Source organism: Mugil cephalus, chromosome 7, assembly GCF_022458985.1.
Source record: "Mugil cephalus isolate CIBA_MC_2020 chromosome 7, CIBA_Mcephalus_1.1, whole genome shotgun sequence".
In the NCBI taxonomy this organism is placed as follows: Eukaryota; Metazoa; Chordata; class Actinopteri; order Mugiliformes; family Mugilidae; genus Mugil; species Mugil cephalus.
The window spans coordinates 21,820,833-21,842,724 of NC_061776.1; the positions used below are offsets into that span (position 1 = coordinate 21,820,833).

At 41.3% G+C, this 21,892-nt stretch overlaps 1 long non-coding RNA gene across 1 annotated transcript in view; it reads left to right on the forward strand.

Annotated features, from left to right (window-relative positions):
• Positions 1 to 1,568: 1,568 nt before the first annotated feature.
• LOC125011215 overlaps positions 1,569 to 21,892 on the forward strand; it is a 28,819-nt gene continuing 8,495 nt past the window's right edge. Inside the window, exons 1-2 of the long non-coding RNA XR_007113145.1 lie at positions 1,569 to 1,737; positions 4,719 to 4,804. This is a non-coding gene — a long non-coding RNA (uncharacterized LOC125011215). The remainder of the gene's footprint in view (positions 1,738 to 4,718; positions 4,805 to 21,892) is intronic.

The following is a 21,892-nucleotide window of genomic DNA, read 5'->3' on the forward strand; positions in this document are numbered from 1 at the left end:
CACAGCTGAGACACTCTCGCACTCGGATGAGATGTGACATGTTGACTAAATACGGGATGGGGTGCACACCATTCAGCCTGGAGTAAAGAATGATCATGCATGACGTGCACTTTCACAGAAGCATGTAGCCTAACCTTTCCCTCGCTGATGAATGAGTCACAACCCCGATGCCAAAGGTGACCTTACCCGGTGTGTTCCTCTGACTGTAGCCAGTCTGTCTCCAGACTTTTAAAACGAGTAATCATGCTCATCTTCATTCTCATTTTGTCCACAATCTGCGGAAAGGTAGAGGAGAATTGTACATAGTGAAGTGGACATAAATTATTGACACATCCACTGTCATCTAGCTAACTGCTATGTTACCTATAGCATGGAATTGAGCTACGATGGTAACCGCTTTCATAATTCATTCACCAGAACTGGATACTTAATTAAAGCATAAGAATATAGCACATGTTTCCCTGACTCTAAGGTCTGGGTAATGGTTTAGTTTTTAAAATCAATAGTTTAAAAAAAAAAAAAAAGAAGAGCACAGACAAAAAAAGACCATTTATTTCCACTCTACACTAGTGAGGCAGAAAAGGCTTAGGCATCTTGTGGTGGTGCAATAGAAACCTAAGGGTGGAGAAGTGGTGTTCATGCCGAAACTAGAAAAACTTTATGTAGTCTCTGTAAGTTGTCTAGTAAAGTAATACATCAACGACTCTTTTGTTCCCACAGTTTGTGTAGCTTGTTACCGATAACATCTAGCATCAACCGTTTAGTATTCCGACCTTTTTGGAGAAAACGCCTATTCAGGACATACCCGAAGTAAACTGAATGCTGTTCACGAACGGTTTGGAGCTCGTGCATGGTCCTGGTCTCTTTTGAAAGCTAGGAAGTTTTTATCACAAAAGTCAGAATCACTCTAAGTGGTATTGTTCTTGGGGAATCAGAGTGGGCACACAGGTAAATAATAATAATAATAATAATAATAATAATAATAATAATAATAATAAAATAAGAAGTTGTTTTTGTTTTTTTTTGAAAATAAAATAAAAAATGTGCTGGTTGTGTTGGTTGAATCCTCCTAAAGTCTTACCTTACCTACTTCACACACATTTTGAATAAAAAGGCCATGCCTTGGGCTCCACTGAAAGGTGACACTCAAGGGAATTGTATTTTATAGCCAGATTCACTATCAGAGTAACTGATACAGAGTTAGTGAAGTAAAATCACATGTTTTGCATTGTTTCTCGTTGAAAATTATCCACAAACGTCCAGATTCCATATGGACTAGTCAGTCTACGAGGAAACCAAACTTTTCCGAAGTATACCGTTGTTTATAGCAGCTCATTAGCTACACGAAACGCCAATCACCCGGTAAATTGGCCGCAATTGGCTTAGTGTACAATTGAAAGAAAGGAGGAGGGGCTTATGTCCAGCGCTGACTCTAAAGGCTGTTGACAGGACAAAGTAGCTCTAAATTGGTTTAATCAGGTGTCAATCAAAAGGTCACAGTTCAGGGGCCAACAAACACCGGTAAAATAAAAGTAGTTTTTCATACAATAGAATATTGCGACCTAGGTCTTTCTTCGTCCAAGACATTGAAACAGTTCTTCATGGATTATTATTGAACTGAAAGTAGTTTTTGGACTGAAAATACGACTGAAATGGATAGTTTGGACCTTTATCAATACAAAAAGGTCGTTTTAACCTGGGGAATATTGATTGTTGGACTAATATGAGGCTTTTCCGGTGAGTTTATGCTTGTTTCTCGTTTTTATTGTTTTAAAACAAATTGTGTTGGTTGAATCCTATAATGGCTTATATCAATGAAGAAGAAAGTTAGCTTTCCAACGACATATTGCATGTAGCATTTGCTCAAACACAACTCCTGGAGAGAGCTTCAGTTTTTTTTGGGGAAAAAACAAACAAACAGACAAACAAACAAAAAACTGTGTCCCATAGGCTGTACGACCCAGCGGAACGTAACTAATTATATTAGACTAACAGATAATCAGATCCCTCACTTTATCTGTTAGTCTGTTTTTACAATTTGCTGCAGAACCATTTTTTATGCTTTGTAACGGGCGAATAATAAATAAAGCGAAGGGACGGCATTACATTGCTGTGTACAGTTCCCTTTAAGAGGTGCACGTGCTTCACACGCACGTGCTCAGTCCCTTCATCTGACACCTCGTGTGGCCTTGCAGTGACAGCGCAAGCGTCTGGTTGGTGTAGGCCCTCTACTGTAGGGGCTTGATTGCCTTAACAAGCCACACCTGAGAAGGCTTGGATGAAAGGCACGGTCGGAGGACTCGCTCGGTGTCGCTGGCTACGTTGTACCAGACATTGATCGATTGTTACTGAGGCGCTTGCTGACACCCCCAACGGGATTGTTTGGAAAGCCCATTGACTGTATGCACTGTTCAGGCCACAACATTAAAACCACTGACAGGAGTAGTCAATCACCCTGACCATCTTGTGATCTTGTGTTCAATGTTCTGCTGGGAAACTTGGTATAGCTGGTATTAAGAATGTACCACCCACCTAGACCAGACCAGGCACACCCAACCCATAGCAATGACACTCCTTTATGGCAGCAGCCATCCCTGGTACACTCTCAGAAGTCCTTTATCTGATGAATCCCAATTGTTTTGGAGGCACAGAAATCTGCAAAATATTATGAAGGCGGTCATAATGTTATGCCTGATCACTGTATATCAACCTGTCGTTACACATCACGGTCTCCCACTGAAGATGTCTTGTAGGTTGACGCTGTCTCGCTTACAGTATAACACTATAAAGATGAGGAAGTCACTGCTCTCTGCTGTTTTATTGTCATCTACTGAAGTGAATCATTTACTTTTGTATCTCTGATGTCTGGTCTCCTTTTCATGTCGTAGCCTTCAAGCCTGGACAGAACACACCAGCTTTAATGTGTCAAATATCCAATAAAAGACAAACCTATTAGAAATAAACGCATCACCACAAGATGATAAGACACACTTCTTTTTCAGGTTTACTAAAATTTGTCACATCTGCTTAAGCTCGTGTCACATCTGCTAACGTGATGACGGCGAGTACTGCGACCAGGCCGGCAGCATCACGGATCACATTACCACGATCGTTCGAAAATCAGAGCGATGATAAATTATCGCTGAAAGAAGAATGGGGGGGAAACACAAGCCGTTATATAATAACCCTGTACTGAATGCCACATTTAGTGAAGCTCAAATGTTTATTTGGTTTTGTTTTCTTTGCATCATTTGATGATTCAATTATCATTTTTGAGTCTACGCTGTAGCCGAGCAAACGCACAGTGATGTATGCGACGGTTGCGTGGTCTCATGTATCTCCGTAATGTGCAAATTAGTATCTAAATTAAAACCTCTCTCTTTTGCCACTGCCTGTGTAATTGTGATTCATGGCGTTTCAAACAGCCCAAATGTATTTAACGCGACCAGGGGAAACTCAAGAGTAAATGCGGTTTATATAGGACATGGAGATACATGGTGTTTCTGCTATGTTCCTCACTTGTTGAGGGTCTAAAAGCACAGACAATGCCTTCCTACGCAAAAACTCTTTCCAGGATGGCTACAACAACTCAGACTGCTGATGGCAGAGAAGATCAGCTGTGAGTCATAGGGGAAGAATACATACAAGGTGTTAGATAAGAGGGACGCTGTCTTATGAATTCCCTGCATCAGAGCCCTTTTCTCCACGTAGCCGCGCACACAGCACTGACACCACACCAGCCTTGAGGGCTAGCGGCCCCATCTCGCTCTGATTGTCACCATGGCTACACTGTGGGGGGGTCCTGCAGATGAAGATGCGATGATTATGACGATGATGAGGATGAGGATGATGGGGCTGGTTGTCATAGTTTGCCTCCGAGCCCTCTGGTTTTCAAATCAGGCCCACCATCCTCTGCTCATGACCCCCGTCACCTACCCTGGGGAGACACTTGCCAGGTGAGAAAAGCATGCAACAGGAATTAGAAGGACCAGGTCGGCCGTGCGTCTCTCTCCCCCCGGAGCAAGGTTGTGTTTGGTCTGTCCTTTTTGGAATTTCATAAAGGTTTATTTTGGTCCAACTAAACCAGGGGCAGAGATGCGCTGGCTGATACATAATGAGAAGAGCGGAGTAGCTTTTAATGAGATTTCACTGTCTAATCATACCGAATTAACATCAACTTTGGACTCATTACAGTGTGCTTAAACATTGAAGAAAAATGAAGGATTTAAAGAGAGGGAAGCTACTTCTGTTACAGTAACGGATTGAAGCTGTTTTTACACAGTTCACAAAGATACATGCAAATTCACATTAAGGCAATGTTGACGAAGATTTCTGGTTACATTTAGCAACGATTTAGAGGAGTTTTTGTGTTTTAGTGCACACATGGTGGACTTGGATACTGAGAACCAAAAGGCTGAAGTTCTACTGATGTGCACAGATGTGTACGATGAACTTGAAAGAAAAGGAACATCCGGCTCCAAAGACATGTGTTCTTTTTCTTTCAAATTCATAATACACATCTGCTTCTATTATTATTTTATTCTGAAAGTCTAATTTATGATGTACAGTTTTTCTATATCCTTACGCTTTTATTTTTATGCTTATTTAAGTGCTTTTCTTGTACCGCCGGGCAAAATTACCAGAGTCAAATTCATTGTATGTGCACACATACTTGGCCAATAAAGCTGATTCTGATTTTTATTTCCTTACTTTCGTAGGCTCTGGAACAAAGGACTATACAAATGGAGACGCCCTTCTTGACTCCAGACACTGATTTCCGGAAGAGCAGAAAAGAACCCACCTGGTATGTGCATAGTTATGAGCCTTGATATCATTTAATTAGGTGAGTTATTTAAAAATGAATCCCTCTGATGGGGACACAGATGATACAAAACTTTTCTTTGTGCCAAGTTATGTCCATGTTTACATCTGCTGTAAAGGTAGTCATTTTAATGTAGTGTATGGGCATTGACTCGGTGTTGGCGCTAGCCTCAAGTGGCCATTCAAGGAACTGCAGTTTTTGCCCACTCTCCTATTACACATCCAGTTTTGGGGACGATTTGAGTTCAGTTGATGAATATAAATGTGTTTTTACCATTCTGGTGTGTTGTAGTAGCTGTAGCTACAGATGGTCATGGTCTACTGTGTGTACTTGGTATTGGCTGTCTTTGTTTATCAGCCAGTGGTTGCTAGCTGGTACAGCAGGTTTATCAGAGCTTTGAGTAGCAGAGAACTGCTGAAAATAGCACTGATGCGAGTAGAAGTTTGAGGTAAAACAATACATTTGCAAGTGACAAGGTCAAAACAATGAGCTGAAAAACTCTAAAATACTAGTTTAGGCCTGAGGGGATCTGAGAGCTGTGATGATTTTTTGCAAGTTCACCACTTTCAGCAAAAGCCATTTCATCCTATTGTTAAAATAAAAATGTGTGTTACTGCAGCATTAAATAAAGGAAGCCTCCCTTAATGTTCCACCATCAAAAACTTGGCACTGTCCTCCTTTTTTTTTTTTTTTTTTTTTTTTTTTATCTATAGCTCCATTTATTTGAAACCATTCCAACTTGCCCAGGAAGTCACCTTGAATTACTTCACATCCACACTGGTAATTTCCCATATCAGTGATAGTCCGTAGAACAAACCCAAATCTTTCCCGCAATGGAGAGATATTAATGTTAACATGCCAGGAGCAAACATTTGTAGATCACAAGATGTGCCAAATATAATAATGCTTCTCTTTACTAGTTACAAAGAAGATTGAAATAATTTAAGGAGCAGCAACCTGGATAAAAAATACCTTAATTGATATGTATCCAGTGTGAAAGACAGCCCCACAGTGCTCTCTGAGACCGTCTTAATGAGCTCTCTCCCTCTCTGCTTTTGGGTTACGCAAGGAGGATGTTGTTAGTCGGGTTCATATCCACTAGTTTTGTATTGGCTCATGCGTAGTATAATGAAGGATGATTATTTAGTTTGAGGCTACAACAAGTGGATGGTAGAGTAAAATACATCCCTGCAGGTTTTTCTAATGGGCAAACACAGCCACATGTATTCTTTTATTAAATTACACGGCAGCTCTGAGTCCTTGTGTGAGATAAACAGAAAGAAAGAAAAAACTCCGCAGTGCTGCTTTCCCCTTTGTTCATTACGATCATTTTGATTTCATTTTCACGTAATTGTTGTATTCTAATTTGAGCAGGGTGATTGTAACCGCGTTAGCGACACAGCCCTGTGGGTGCACCACCTTGGTCCAGATGTTGCTCGGTAACTAGTTGGCACACATTTGTGACCTATTGGTTTTACTGTTCCTCTTATCCATTTGTTTTAACACTAGTCTGTAAGTCTTCTCCTGTGCTTTCATTAAAAATCAAATACAAGTGACATTTCCTTCAGTCTTGAATGCACTTTGCACAGTGGGCGACCCTAAAATTAGAGGGTTCCCCAGGCCCCCAAGAGAAATGCATAAAAAATGCATTTGCTCAGTTCTGTTTGATCATGCATTTATTTTAAAAAATATTAATATCAGCTTGACATGTCAGAGTACTTTGACAACAAAGGATGAGCAACACTTAAATGTGGGGCATCAACTCACAACAAACAACATTACTAGAACTGTGTAACTCCACGTTATAGCCAACATTAGTGTATCTATGGTGTAGGGTGTAGGGTAAGGTAATTATATAATAATGCAGACACACCAGCATACAAGAATAAATGCAGTCTACGTAGGGTTTGGTGTAGGCTCTGTGTAGAACTACTGCGGGAGTATAAACCAACCTTAAGGGAGGCTCTTACCTGGTAACATATATCATTTAATGGGCTGTGGTGGTGCACTGTATGGTGCCTCTATGGGAGGTGTGTAATTGCCATTGCAAAATTTGCCCAGTTTGTGTGTCCCAGTTTGTCTGTCTCTGTCTTTTTTCTCTTTTCTTGGACTGATTTGTTTTCTGGCAATGCATATGTAACTGTTTTTCTGTTGTTCTTAACACAAATTTTACTTATCAAAAATGGATAAAAAAGTCACATTTTCAAATCTATTTAACCATTCACGTTTTTTTTGTTGTTTGTGTTTTTTTAAAGAAGCATCCTGCCTTCTGCAATCTTCCAATTTTCCATTTAGTTCTACATCTAATCAAAGTCTTGCTTGCATGAGTCCAAATCTGTGTCATTTGACAACCCTTCATTTAGTCCCTGGAGTCACATTTACTCATGGACCACATGGTCTCATGTCTCGTGCATGTGACTGCATGTATAAGTGCGTTTGTGTCGTGTGTCTGAGGTCGCATGTGTCCACATATCGGCTCCCACAGAGACCTGAGTCTGTTAGGTCAACTTTTCCTCCAGCATTCAGCTCTTGTGTAGTAGTTTTCACCCTGACACATTTATGGTGACGTTTACATGTGAACTGTGCTTGCAGGCAGTAACATGGGTTGTCTAATAAACTTCCTCCCGCCAAAGTGATTATTTCACTCTTGTGCCTTTGGGACCGAGTTCATTAAAACAGTTATTCTTCTTGTGTTGGAGCCAATCAGAAATAGGCCTATGACTTATGTTGGGTTCTGGCTCTTGGCTATGACTAATCAACGCTCTTTGACGGAGTGATCAGCGGTATTATATGCGCCTTACATGATGCTGTGTTACTGTGTGGGCTTTTCAAAAACAACAGCCACGTCATGCTTAGAGAAAAGCTCGCTGCACTGACTCATCGGGCCATTCACAAACCCAGCGTGGAAGGGAAAGCAAAGGAAATACAATACTATAATAGCAATCATGCATCATGGGTAATTTAGGTTGCCATCAGCAGAAGTGGGTTTGCTCCACGAGGAAGCTGCTCCTGCACTGGTAGACTCCTTCTGACATAACCCATAAGCAATTTAATTCCTCCAGAGTTACTTAGTGCTACAGTTCTATCCACTTGAGAGGCTTGACATCATTAATCCATTAAACTTTAAATTCCAGAGGATTTTTAGCCCTCCTGCTCCCAGATTAGCAGTTCAGTGCATTTCTGTGTCAGTTCACTGGGTTGAAATTAATTTCTCGACTAATTTAGTAATTGCACGCCAAAGCTTTTTTCTTCTTCTTCTTCTTCTTTTTTTTTTTAATCTGTGTGGAGGGTTAGCTGTATCACTCTGCTGCTGTAATGCAGACAAGTTAGATGTTTGGGGGGGAAAAAAAATAAGTATGGTTACATCCTCCAGCACGTGTTACTACAGTTTTGACACGAGTTCTACAGGAGTATGCTCATAACACCTCGCGCATGGGCAAATAAGTGACTGACCCTATCAAAGCCGGATGCATTTTCTATTCAATCTGTGAAACCCTGATCGTAGAATGCGGCACGCTGTGACCCGTTACCGAGGGAAAGCCTGCACCAGGATGTAGACACTGAAACGTGATAATTTGCACAAGCTTTTAACCGCTTTTTTCTCAATGTCTGCTCTCACTGTGAGTACTGTATTATACAGGATGGCTGCTCTGGATAAGTGCTTGATTCACTGCTCGTGCCTGCTTTGCCCATTACGGATAAGCTTCTTTGACACACTGATGTAGAGGCTACTTCTTTCATATTCTGTCGTGTGTGTGTGAACTTGGCGTGAGCATGCTCTTAGTGGTGTGGGTGGCATCGGCTGTAACGAGGGAGCGAGATGATGTGCCATGATGAGTGGCTCTGAATCCGCCCCCCACCCCCCCTCTTCCCGACGGTGTGAGTCACTGTGTCTCCCTTGGCGCCTCCTTCACTCTCCAGAGAGCATGCAGACGCGCAAACACACACCAATAACAGTTTTGCGCTGGCACGGGACGTCTGGACGCTGTCCCTGCTGATCGCCAACCGCATTTGACATCTCTGCCTCTCAGCGGGGCTCCAGTGCACAGGGGTCGAAGGAGGAGGGGTGGGTTTCATAAGAGCGCGTCGCCCAAAAAACACGGTGTCTCCTCGGTCGCGGAGCCGCTGGCGGCGGCCTCTGCGAAAAGCATGACAGCGTTTGAAATGCACATCAGCGCTGTTGTGACACTGACTAGAATTACAGTAAATTACCACTTTGTAGTGAGGTGTAATAACAGCACTGCTAGTTGATTGTTCCCATGACGCCCGGCTGCTCTGCCGCGCCGGTATGGGGGCCCATCTGCTGGCAGAGATGCGCAGCTCTGTCTCACAAGGCGGGCACCGACACGAGGTGCGCCCTGTTATCACGGCTCACTCGCATTCTTGCCTGAGGTGCGAGAGTCGTGATAATGGCGTGTCTTGCAAACCCAGTCATCGCGTGTCACTTCTGACAGTCGCTGCTCGCCTCCTCTGCGCGCGTATGCGGGGCGTACATACACCCACAGTCACAAATAAGTGATTGTTGTCACAAAGGTACGAACAACAGAGAGGAGACGGCTGGCAGGTTGTGATGAGGAACCTCGTTGTCTTCTCCCTCGTGTCCCAAAACTCGGCTGTTCAGACATTCAGGAACGCGTCCAACATATTATGCCACGCTGAGACGTGATTTATTACTTCTCGCCACGTCTTCAGAGACCGTATCTCTCGGAGAAAAAAACACAATGTTATCATCTGTTGATAATACTCTTGGTGCGATCTCAGATTTTGGAGCGGCTTTCCGAGCTGCCGTTGCGGAGTCGGTGTCTGGTGTGGTGCAGTTGGTTAGAACCGTGTTTTCTCCGCCATCATCCCTAGTCACCCCTAATCCTGTGACTGCAGCTGTACACACAATAGGTAATCCCATCATGGCTCAATTGTGTGTGGATATAAAGACACACGTTGGCTTGTGAAGGGGAGAGTTGTTTGTTCGAGCTCAGAGTGGGCAAGGTCTGTTGTTGTTGTTGTGTTTCACTGGGGAAGGAGTGAATGGTATTAAATGTTCACCTGCCAATACGTCTCTGCTTGGATGGGCTCCAACGTGGCACCCCCTGCCACTAGAGAAGTAAGAGAGTTTTGTTTTCTCCCTGAAAAGAAGGTGTCACTCTTTTCAAAGAATTATCCTTGCAGGATAATACAGGCTAATGCGCAGCGTGTAATATTAACAATGTACCTCACACGGCAAACACCATCTCTCCTCAGGGTGGAAGAGCATTTCATCCGACCTGGGCCTTTTGCAAAATGTATTATTCTAGAGACAGACAATAGTGAATTAGAATATTGTCGCTAGCAGGTTTATGTGCTCATGAAAAAGGAAGGGTGGGGCTTTAAGCTGTAGACGGTAATTGCAACGCTATCGCTGGCAATTTCACAGTAGGATTTCCTGTTTACAGATTGAGACCGTGCACAGCTTGGAAGCTCGGCACAACCAAAGGCTGTCTGTGCTGATGCCTGATTGTGTTTTACCGAACCGCTGTCCGTGCTTGTGTGTGTCAGCCTGCCGTGGCCTCTATTTCAGCTCCTGCTCCACTGAATTTTGTGCACTGGCTCAGATAATGAACAGCCCAACCCAAGGGGGACAATTAGCTTCTTAATGTGTCTGATCTGATAGACGATTTCGCTGGCAAGCCGACGAGCGAGCGCTGACGCGCTAAGGCCTTTAGCAGCCTACGAGGGCTGCCGCTGTGACACAGAAAGGATCAAGCTTAAAACATAAGCCTTCTGTCTAACACCGCTGCGTCTCACAGCTGCACGAGGAACGTGGAACCCTCTTTGCATTCGGGATTTGCTGTCTGAACAGTTTTTGCACAGTTCATCCCCTGCAGATTCCCACTGCACTTAACACTCCAAGTCAGCGATTGCCTCGAGGAGACGAACCCAGTGGTACCTTTCGTCTGGCTACCCCCTCGACACTCCAATCTGGGATAGAGGCACGGGCAGACGCTTGGAATTTTAATCAAAAAGAGAATAATGAATTTGTAGAATTTGAAAATGTGCCTCTCAAACAAAATGCTGCCAACGCTCTTTGATATGGAAACGCTACCACTCCCCCGTCCCTCCCTCATGAATTACATTATTCTTCCTGTCTGTACGGTTGAGTAGCCTACAGCACTATGACCCTCATTACATGGGTTGTACATAAGAGAAAAAAGCCCCCACGTCTCTTTATTTGCCCTTCATTTTTTTCTTTCTATTTACTTTTCTCCCGAGCCTCTACTGTACAATGGCTCCCCACCTGAGCAGTGACCTGCTGGTGCTCCATGCTGACAGCGTGCTAAATAGGTTGAGAGTAGGTCTGGAGGTTGAATAAAATTAACATCCGAGTGTAGTTAATTACCGTAGTTCTTGATGTGTACGCAGCCCTGTATCGGGGTTAAACCCCTACAGCAAAAAAACTGAGCCAGGCTTGGAAGTTAAAAGACACCAGCTAAACCTCTTCTGAGAAGAGACATAAAATCTCCACTGCTGTTTGATCTCAGCAACTATCTGCTCCTGAACACTTTAAGACATTCTCTTTTGCACTCAAATTAATTTTGAACAAACTCTTGAAGTAGCCTATTTGAAGTTTTTGTCCAACGTTTGTCTGATATTTTCCCTTCGATATTAGTACAGAGATGGGTTTTGATGTGTATTTTTATATACCGTATAGTAATGACGACTGAACGGTTGAATTTGCAGTAATAAAAATCACCAGGATTCAAGAGGAGAGCATGTGCAAGATGTTTCTAAGTTGATTCATTTGTGTTCTGTGCTACATGTCAAATACTCACCACAAACCAGCAGCCCTCTGTAGTTTGTCCTGCACATAAAATAACAATTCATAGTCTGTCAAGGCTTAAACTGTAGGATTTCTTCTTTTAATTCCCTCTGATAGAAACAAAATGTAAGTGTTAAAAATGGTCTTGCCTTGTTAGTGGAAAAACTACAATAACATTACACACTTTACTTCAAAGTAGAAAAAAAAATCCTCAGCTACTTTTAAACAAATGTCTCTGAAATGGACTTCTAATTCCCAAACTTATTTCCACGCACACTTAAATATGCATCACAAATTAACTGTAAGCACAACAATAACATAATACCACTTTTTTAAATTAGACTTGTCAAACATATCCGCAAACATTTACGTATTTAAACATCTTGGGACATTAGCATTAATTCGCAGATATTTTTCTCTCCACAAATGCCTGAAGGAAAAAAAAAAGTCATTTGAAAACTAAGAAAGCAACAAAGTTGCAAGATGCAAAACCAAAACAATGAACCGAAAGAGTCAAAGAGCTGAGGAGAAGTGGAGAGCTGCACACATACATTTGTATCATTCACTAATATGTAATAGGGTATTCAGTTAATATTCAACAAGGTCCTGTTAGAAACACTTCCTTCAAAAAAAAAAAGTCACCATGATGCTCAGCTTCTTTTCATCGTGTCGACCAAAAACCAAATAAATGATTTTAAAAGTTTTAAAATACTTTGCTATATATGGCACTGAACTGTAACTAGTTGGATTATGATGTTCACCTACAATAGCCTGGTAGATGAATATCCATAGTAAGAATTACTATTCAGCCATAGCTCAGTAATATTTCTAGTTGTTTTTGCATTGAGCTGAAGGGGTTATAAATAAGTTCACAGATAATTCTTTTATAATTTTAAGTAAAACAAGAAATGCATTTTAAAAGATGTGCATCTGAAATGAAAAGAGGAAGGATTTTCCCTTTTGTTCTTTATTAACTTTTTATTTATTTATTTATTTTTTATCTTATTATTACATTAAGACATGCAGTAGATCCATATCCCTCACATTTTATTCACCCTTTGACGGACTCATTCTGCAATTAATTAATCAAGATTTTATGTTCATTGAGGCTATATGTGATAAGCCTTTGGGTTTGCCCGGGACTGAGACAGTCTCTTTTTTCCTTTGCTTTAATTCAGAGTAAAGATTAAAGTTGACCTGTGAGTCCCTGGTTTGCCTGAGGAGTTGAGGTTGGCCGACATAGTGTCCTCTATTCTAATCACTTCTTCACTGTGTCTCAGCACAACACCTTCCTGTCCTTGTGATATTTTTTCTGAACCTTGTTTATTTATTCCCTTCCTATTTCTACACGGGACTTTTATTTTGTGTTGAGTTATGACTTTTACTTTTTCAAAAAAAAAAAAATTGTTGTGCTTTGTTGGTCTGTGTGATGCAATGTAGCGCAGTTATCTGTATGCATCATAAAAACCCAGTAAGACCCACATTAAATTAGTATTAGTTAAAGGGGATTCAAGAGGATTTATGGTCTGGATGAGGTGAACAGATGGATGTAATGAGTTTTAGTTCTGCTCTAACAGTTACGGTATGTCTGACGCTCCAGGTTGTGACACTCTGGAGTTACTGTTAGCTAGAGCATATGGCAAGCTCTTCCTCTGGTTTGTGGGCCCTTTAATTGGTTCATCGGTCCAAATGAGGTTACTGCAGTAAAAGGAAAGGAAAATCCTGTCAAAAAGGCAAAAGGGAACAGAGAAGTTGTGTGTGTGTGTGTGTGTGTGTGTGTGAATGGGGTGATGTGGAGTTGGGCATGAGCACAAAATATTATGTAATTCAATGCCTGATTATGTAAGGTCTCAATACTGTAAGGGATTCAAGCCCCCCCCCCCCACACCTCCCCTATCTGTGCACAACATGCTAATCATTGTTCTCCTCTGAAGTTCACAGCTAATTGTTTCTCAAGAGAGGTGTCTGGCATCCTCTGCTGCTCCTGCTGTGGATGCTGAGATGGTGTTGCACGCTGTGTTGTCAGACATGTACAGGAAGTACCGCACGGCTTTATTAGACAGACATTTTAACATTAAAGAAACGGCTGATTTGTTTCCTGAAGTGACTGACAGGAGTCTGGTGAAAGTCTCTCCAGCCAGCCTAGTTGGGTAGAGGGAGAAACACAACTGGTAGCTATACAGCACAATGGCGGATTAGCTTTGTCTCCCTTACTGCTTGGTAAACCATAAACTAAGTCTTAGGCCAACATTGAGCCACCTTGTGTCAAAAGACTACTCAGAATGTAACCAACGCTTCTCTTCAGCTTTAACTCTTTACCATGCCATGGTTCTTATCCTGCCTGGAGTTATGTTTACTGTGGTTTAGAGAAAACCTTTTGTGGTTTTCATAACCTTGGAAGTGGACATTTTCAAAAATGGTGAAGGTGTTGCGTACAGATGTATTTGTTATTCTATGACACATCTGGGGAATAAATTATGTCCGCACATCCATGCAAGTTAAGTCACCCGGTCCTGAGCTTGATAAACAGTTAGCTGTGGTGACCTCTAGGTGGCAACAGCTGCTTTGCAGTGGTGATCTCACGACTTAAATATTAACGCTTAAACAACTATAATTTTGTGCATATCTCGTGTTAAAACCACAAGATCCCAAGTTTCATTTGAAGCCAGCAACGCATCCACTCTCTGAAATGCTACCTTCAACTAGTCCACGTACAACGATGTTAGCATCATCATTAACAATCATGTACGGTATTTAAGCATGGACACATCATCTGTGACTTTACTGTTCTGTTTTCTCGGAAGTTTAGAAGCACAGTCTGGCGCCATCTACTGGCTAGCGAGCATGTTAGCCAGTATGCTAACATGCTGGCGTCCTCGCAACTTAATTACAGTATTTACCGTTGAGTAAATTGTAATGCAAATTGAGCATACAGATAACTGCTCAATTTAGCCAAAACTCTTTTCTATTCTTATGACAATACGAATCTCTCAACAACTCATTTAAAATGACATTATTTCAGCCTTGACCTCCTGACACCCGAGCTTTTATTTGGCTTGTTTTTAATTTCTTTTGGAATTAGTAGGGCCTGAAGATGAATAAAAACTGAGCATCATCTTTGAACAGAGGGCAGTCCCTCACACGTGGACACTGGAATTGTTATCATTTATATTATAATAAAGTCACCAGTGTGTGACAAAATATAAAACTGTTTATTTTAATACCTGAACATGGCTGATCAAAGACAGAACACTGAAGTCCCAATGTCCTCAAACTTAACTAATTTGCGACGTTGTAGCTCTTTGCTATTGATAAAAGTCGTTAAATTTGTGTTTCTAGTCAGATCAAACTAGAAATTTTAATAAGAATGAATAAATAAGTTTCAACCGTAAACTTCAATGATGTTTTCTACCTCGTCCACTTTGGTCCTGTGATTGTCTGCAAAATGAATCTTTCATGTTTTTACACTGACTAGTGTGTTGACCCTTTGCTACCACTAGATGGCACAGTAAAGCATCCACTAATGAGGACAACGGGTTTAAATGAAGCGGAATAAGCTTAACTAAAACCTAAAACTTCATGTCCCCATATGAGGACTCAGGAGGATGATGAACTGTGTACAGCAGAAAATATGCCCTCCAGACTTGGAATGCTGTAAGGAAACCTGGATGAGTACAACACAGTTAGAACTAGCATGGCATTTTCACTTCAACTGAATATACTGTATGTGTGTCAGAAAGTCAACATCATGCACGGTGGAATTCTACATGACACCTGTCAAGACTAGGAAATGGCTCTTTTCTGTTTTCAAATTCCCCAGCTCCATCAGCACGGCCTTGTTCGTTTTCTCACTGTAGAGAGACAGAAGATTACAGCTCTCTTTCATTCTCACGCTCTCGTGCTCCTGCTCTCTTTCTTGCGCTCTTACATCTCTTTTACTCCCTTGCACAGTTTGTCTTGTTTCCTAGCTTGCTTCCTACCTCCGTCTTGCACTCCATTGCCCTATTTCTCTTTTTGTTTTCCGCTCCCCTTCTCCATCTTTCTGACCCGTACGACTTCACCTCCTTCCTCCTCTGAGACCGTCCCTGATCATTTGACATCAATTTTTTTTTTTCCCCTCACTGTTGCCCTGTGTTCCCTTCATCTCGACCATGTAATATTTAAGTCAGAGGGGACACCCCGGCTGCTTTCAATGAGAGCTTGTTTGTGGCGGAGTCAAAGAGGCCTCGAGCAGGAGAGGGGAAAGCAATGTCACCCACAGCAAAGCCAGCAAGATGAATGCACTTTGACTAAATCTCGCCCTTAGCCACTTATTATTATTCAGAAAGCCTAAACCCTGCTCTACCACAGCTCTAAAACTGCATATAAAATGTGAAGCGTGTATTTGTCGACAGCCGACAAACAACGCTATTTCAGGCAAGGTTGAGATTGAGAACACACGCAGACCCCTCTGACTGATTATGCACATAGATTACTACTGTGTAGCTGCCACAAAGGCAACAGATTGCCAAATATGCCCGAATGACTGATTTAGCATTTGGATCGGCCATCGAATTTCATGTTTCTTTTTGACGAGTGACCAACTGTTTTTGGGGATAAATGATCCATAAATACTCACCTATCACGAAAGCCGTGGGGGACCTTTATTATGGGTCCCTCAGTAGTTCAGGCCCACCGATGAGACTACATAGCAGCACATGTGCAATTAACACAGGACAGATGGTCCAAGTTCACATCAAATAAATGCTCAGGATGAAGTGATGGGGAGGGGAGCCTGGATTGCCCCGTGGGGCCGACGTGGCTTCACTTTCACTGATGCATGGTTCGATTTGACATGTTTGATCAGGTGACTCCATGCAAGTGTATCCACTTTGAAATTGAAATGCTCGCCACAGAGTATTTACAGCACCCCTCTGTGTTTTGTAACACAGGTGGATCCGCATTACGAAATCTATAATTTTAGATTGCTCTCATACATTATGCATGTGTCATGCCATTAGTAAAGACAGGTAGGGTAGGGCCAGAGGGGGGATTTAATGAATTTTTCAGATGATGATGATAGGAGGATTTGCATATGCTGTAGGTGACATTGTGTTTGTTCTGGAAAATTGGTTGAGATTAAGGTTCATGGTCGTGGTGTGCCTGTACCAGCTAATACTGTTATGAGGAACAAGTAAATATCAGGGTGTGTTGTGATCCTAATATTTGGTTAAATTAACTCCCTGCATTAATCTCCTTGTTAATGAAAAATTTAGTACTGAGTACTTCTACTACTGATTAAATGTAAATATCACACGCCATTGTTGCACCTTGTTCCTCATCATGGCAGATTGTAGTTCACTGTATTATTGTTGTTATTATCATGTTTTCCGTTGCCATTTGACTTTGCCATTGCAAAGTAGTAATTCAATAAAACACTGCAAACTGGCATTTGAAACAATCTTAAGATCCACTCACTGTCTGTGATCAGCTGTCATGCACTAGATGATGAAGCTTATGGCAGAGAGACTTTATGTTGAGGTTTTATTAAGCCAAATTCAGCTACAGAATATTACAAACCAAGGTTAACATCTGTTAAAGTTTGTGGTTTGAGATAAATAGTTAATTTAAAACACATAAAGTCAGTGAACACGCTCCCATAAAAAGCTCTATCAAATTCTTTGAGCCTTTACAAGGCACAGTGGGGATTTAAGTTACATGGTAATGCAATGCTGACAAGTTCACAACGACAATAATACTCATGTTTAGCGTTGCAGGATAATCTCTGCAGAGTTCACCACATTAATGCAGGGTTTTGAAGTGGTGGCTCTGTCTTTCGCCATATTTGCTGTACCTGTAGATAAGCTTGAGTGGATCTGAGACAGACATGTGATCCCCAGGCAAACAGCTTGTGCATACACATGCTAACAGCCTTTATGCAATTTAATCTGGTGTGTTATAAAACAATATGTACCCCATGTATATGAAATCAGCTATAGAAACCAAAACCAACATGTATTTTTGCTATAAATGTTAAAATATTGACATGGGTTTGTAAGGTAGGTCAGCCTCTTGTTGAGATGTTTTAGTCTGACCCATGTTATAAGGCTTCATATGTTTGTATATATTTTTATTATTTGAAGCAGCATTATTATTGTTGAATTTTTAAGGAATAAATTGAGGAAAAGTAAAATAACGGTGAAGTAATCGAACATAATATCCAGCATACTATCCACAGATGTAATGGCTGATAAATGAGATCAATCATCCATAACATTAAAACCACTGAAGTAAATAATATTGACCATCTTGTGACAATACAATGTTGTGCTGGGAAACTGTTGAATCTTGTATTATTGTGGATGTTACTTAGACATGTAGCATCCACCTAGACCAGACCAGGAACCAGCAATGACACTCCTTGATGGCAGCAGCCATCCCAGCAGGATGCAGACACAAACAACTTAAAACATGAAGAACTGCACAAGGTGTTGACCTGGTCTCTAAATTCATCAAGGATCAAGGATCTGTAGGCCCCTCCCCTCAACCCATAGGACCCAAAGGCCCCCACCAACAACGTTCTGTTACCAGACACACAGGACACCCTCAGAAGACCCATGTCCATTCTCTGATGAGTCACAACTGTTTGGAGGCACAAGGGAGACCTGCACAATATTGGGTAGTTGGTCATAATGGTATGCCAGATCGGTGTAATTTAAATGTGAATGAGGATGGTATTTTTTTATACTGACTGCCACTCGTACCTGAACCAAAACCTTCATTTCAGAGTCTGTCAGTCAAAGGTTTGTTGTCTCTTTAAGTTGTAGAGCTTACGTTTCCTCTGACAAAAAAAAAAACGTCAGAGGTCATAAACAGTTTCTTAATTCGCTCCAGCCTGTTAATATTCTACCAGAGGTTGCAGTTTAGACTCAAACAGCCTTCACTAAGAAGAACAGAATATTTTTATCTCACCTTCCGGTGAGCCGTGATTATAACTGAAGCATTGCGATAATGACCTTGCTTCGGGTACTCAACAAAATATTAATTAGAAGTTGCTGTGTTTATGAGTCAGCTGTGGTCATTATGCAACCGGGCCAAGCAAAACAACCAATGTGAATTCATGAAAAGAAACACAAATCTGTGCAGTTGGTCTTTGTGCGCAAACTGAAGCAGCTGTTACATAAACCGCAGCACCATTAGTTAGAAGCCTAGAATGATTTCTTGACACATATTCATCAATAATTTAAATGCTATGCGACAAAAAAATAAAAGAGTTTTAATAGAAAGAATACTGCGCGACTCCATGTCGAATGCATGATCTTCTTAGGCACCTGCAGTCACAGAGGAAGCCGTTTGCAGGGGATGGGAGGTTAACATAGATAGCAGTATGAGCATCCTGGCTAATTAACTGTTTCTATTTCCCCAACCAAAGCCTGCAGTGTCTCTCGCTTGCTCTATAATTCCTGCTCCTCCTCGTGTTCGACAGCCCTGTCTGATTTGTATTCAGGTGGCTTCCTCTGCTGCCTGTGTGTGACTCTGCAGAGCAGGTGTCCGTGGCTGTGGCTCCGGCAATGATAGCCCTGTGATAAGCTGCCTCGCACAGACTCACAGATAGGCAGAGGCCCTGTGTTTTACACCCACAAGGATGACATGTATTCAGTCGGTATTTTCTAGTTATGGAAGGTCATTCAAATGCAGGGAACATAAACGTGCAAATCTCTGTGAATGGGTGCTGTATTAAAACACAATAACTGTTGGTAGCTGTGATTTACAGGACTTCTTCCATTCATGGGATCTATGGGATCTGATCAGATTAAAGCAGGCTTTGCTACCTTTAGAGTACCAGTTTCCAAGCTTTGTGCTGAGCAGAATAATGAAACATTAAAAATAAATCCGTAGCATTAAATACTGTTCATATAAAAAGCTCTTTGCAGCCCTGCCAACATTAAGGCTTTGTTGGTGCGTTTATTGTGTGTTGGGTGGGAGTAGGACTGGGGGTTATCATCCAAACCGTAGTGACGGGTTATATGAATGAAAAGTGTAAAGTAAAACTGATTACATTTGCAGATGTCTTCTAGCTAATTCATGCAGTATTCAGGTGGCCAACCAGCTGCGCTCACAGACCATGATCTGGATCTCGCGTTAGTTAGATGAGTCGCAGTGTGTAGTTTTGATCTCAACATTAAGATTTGTCGGCTTGGACAAGTGGATGATTTTGCCCCCGTGAAAACGACTTGAACAAACAGAAGCAGTCAAATAAAACACAAAACACTTTATGTGGCACTCGTTACCATTTTAGTATCGTTTTTACTTTTGCAGAGAATGAATGGCAATTGCAATTCAAACACTGAAACTCTTTCTCCGCCCTCCATAGCTCAGCCAAGGAAAGAATGAGTTGAGAATGAGAAAAAATGAGTTGCATGTTGCATCTCCACCTTACGAGTCATGGAAAAAGCTGAAATCAGTCAACAGCTGGAGAGGAAGGCGTGATGTTTTGCAGCATCTGCCAGGGGTTACCCACCTTGGCTGACTCTTAGTTGACTTTGGTTTACTAGCGTTAGCGCCTGTGTCATTTATTATTACTTTATAGGCTTTAATATTTCATTATATACTATATATCACATTGAACCTAAGATATTTTCATTCAGTGTAGCTGTAAACAATCATTGCAGTTTCCCAGTCATCATTATTAAACAACAGAAGAATCATCAGCTATTAATTTAAACAGGCTGCAAGCGCTTTGTAATTCAGTGGTGCCAATGAATAACATTCAATTTAAATTGAAGTTACATAGTTGTATTTACTTATTATGAATTTAAATACAATTGAAGGTTCAGCTCCTTAACTGCTCGTTTGAATTTTGCATTTGCAAACAGAAGGATATAAGCAAATTATTGTCATTTATCGTGGAGGGTAATTTTCTTTTCGTCTTAAGGTCAAGTAGATCAGAAGGTGAATGTAGAGTGCTGGATTCTATAGACCCCTTCATGGCCTACATCACCGTGATGTCACGGTGTTAGCTGGAGGCAAAACAGAGGGAAGCTTGAGGCGAACACTGTCACTTTCAACCATGAAAATGAAGTCTTGCTGCATTTTTGGGTTTGAAAACCGAAAAATCTAAAACGTTAACTTGAAGTTTTATCACTTTGGTTTGGTGATTAAAAGAAAGGTTTGGAGTGAGGATAAATGTTTAAGTGTTAGCCTATAGTTTAGCTACTTGCGTTTAGTCGTCTTTATTAAGGGTCTTGTTCCTTTCTTTGTTTTTATTGGTGTAGTTTTGATTTGTTTATGCGCACTGAATCACTCTGAAGCCTTGGCTGACTGCTCTGTGTTATCTTTCAGCAGTTGTCGGACGTACGGACTGATCCCACTGGTCGAAGCAGTCAAGTCTTCCCCTTGAGCACTCCTCCATGTGATGATATTGTGCCGCCTGTCTCTGGCATCCGGCATGATACCACAGCGATTATCTCCTGTAATCTTTAATAACATCCCAGGGAGGAAGACGGGGTGCAATAAGCTGCATCTGCTGTTACTGGCAAACGTGTGAGAGAGAGAGACCGAGAGAGCAGGCAAAAGGGAGAGTAGTGTTAGCCTTCAGTTGCATCATTTAACCTCGGTGCAAGGTTAAAATCACCCGTACATAATTGTGTTCATTGTGCAGACAAACTGGTCACCAAAATCAGCTTCCAGCTGTTCACACAGTGGCTGAACAACGGCGAAAGTGGTACCACACAGAGGCTGCTTCAGGGTCATTCATATTTCCTAAAAAGTACTTTGTCATTTAAAAAAAAAAAAAAAAAGTGTGATGGCCTTGATGAACTAAGTTTTAGAAGTTTATTTTGGATTTGACTTTTTTTTTTTTAAATTAAAGAAATAAATGAACTAACCTTGTGACTTTGGTCGTGCCTCCAGTGTTTATGTTAAAGTTTCTTTAACAAATGTGACCTTTTTTCACACCCACTGAGCTGCAAAGTTAATGTAAGTGTGCACATCTGGAGGTATAATTGAAAAACGACTTAAGGATGGCCATGAAGTGACGGCATGGTAATATAATAAATGGAAAGTGAAGGAGAAGTAGTAGAAGACTGAATTTCTAACTTTTACAAAGTGAAACTAATTTTAAACTTATGAAGAAGCAGATTTTATACTTCTGAGTGGAGACAACTGATTTAGATGAGACATCCCCTTATTCTGATTTAGTAAATATTCTAAAAGAAATGCGACCTGAGCAAAACATTTCCAATAAATAAGATTTACAGTGGTTCAAATAACAGATCTATTGACCCTCTCATTGCTGC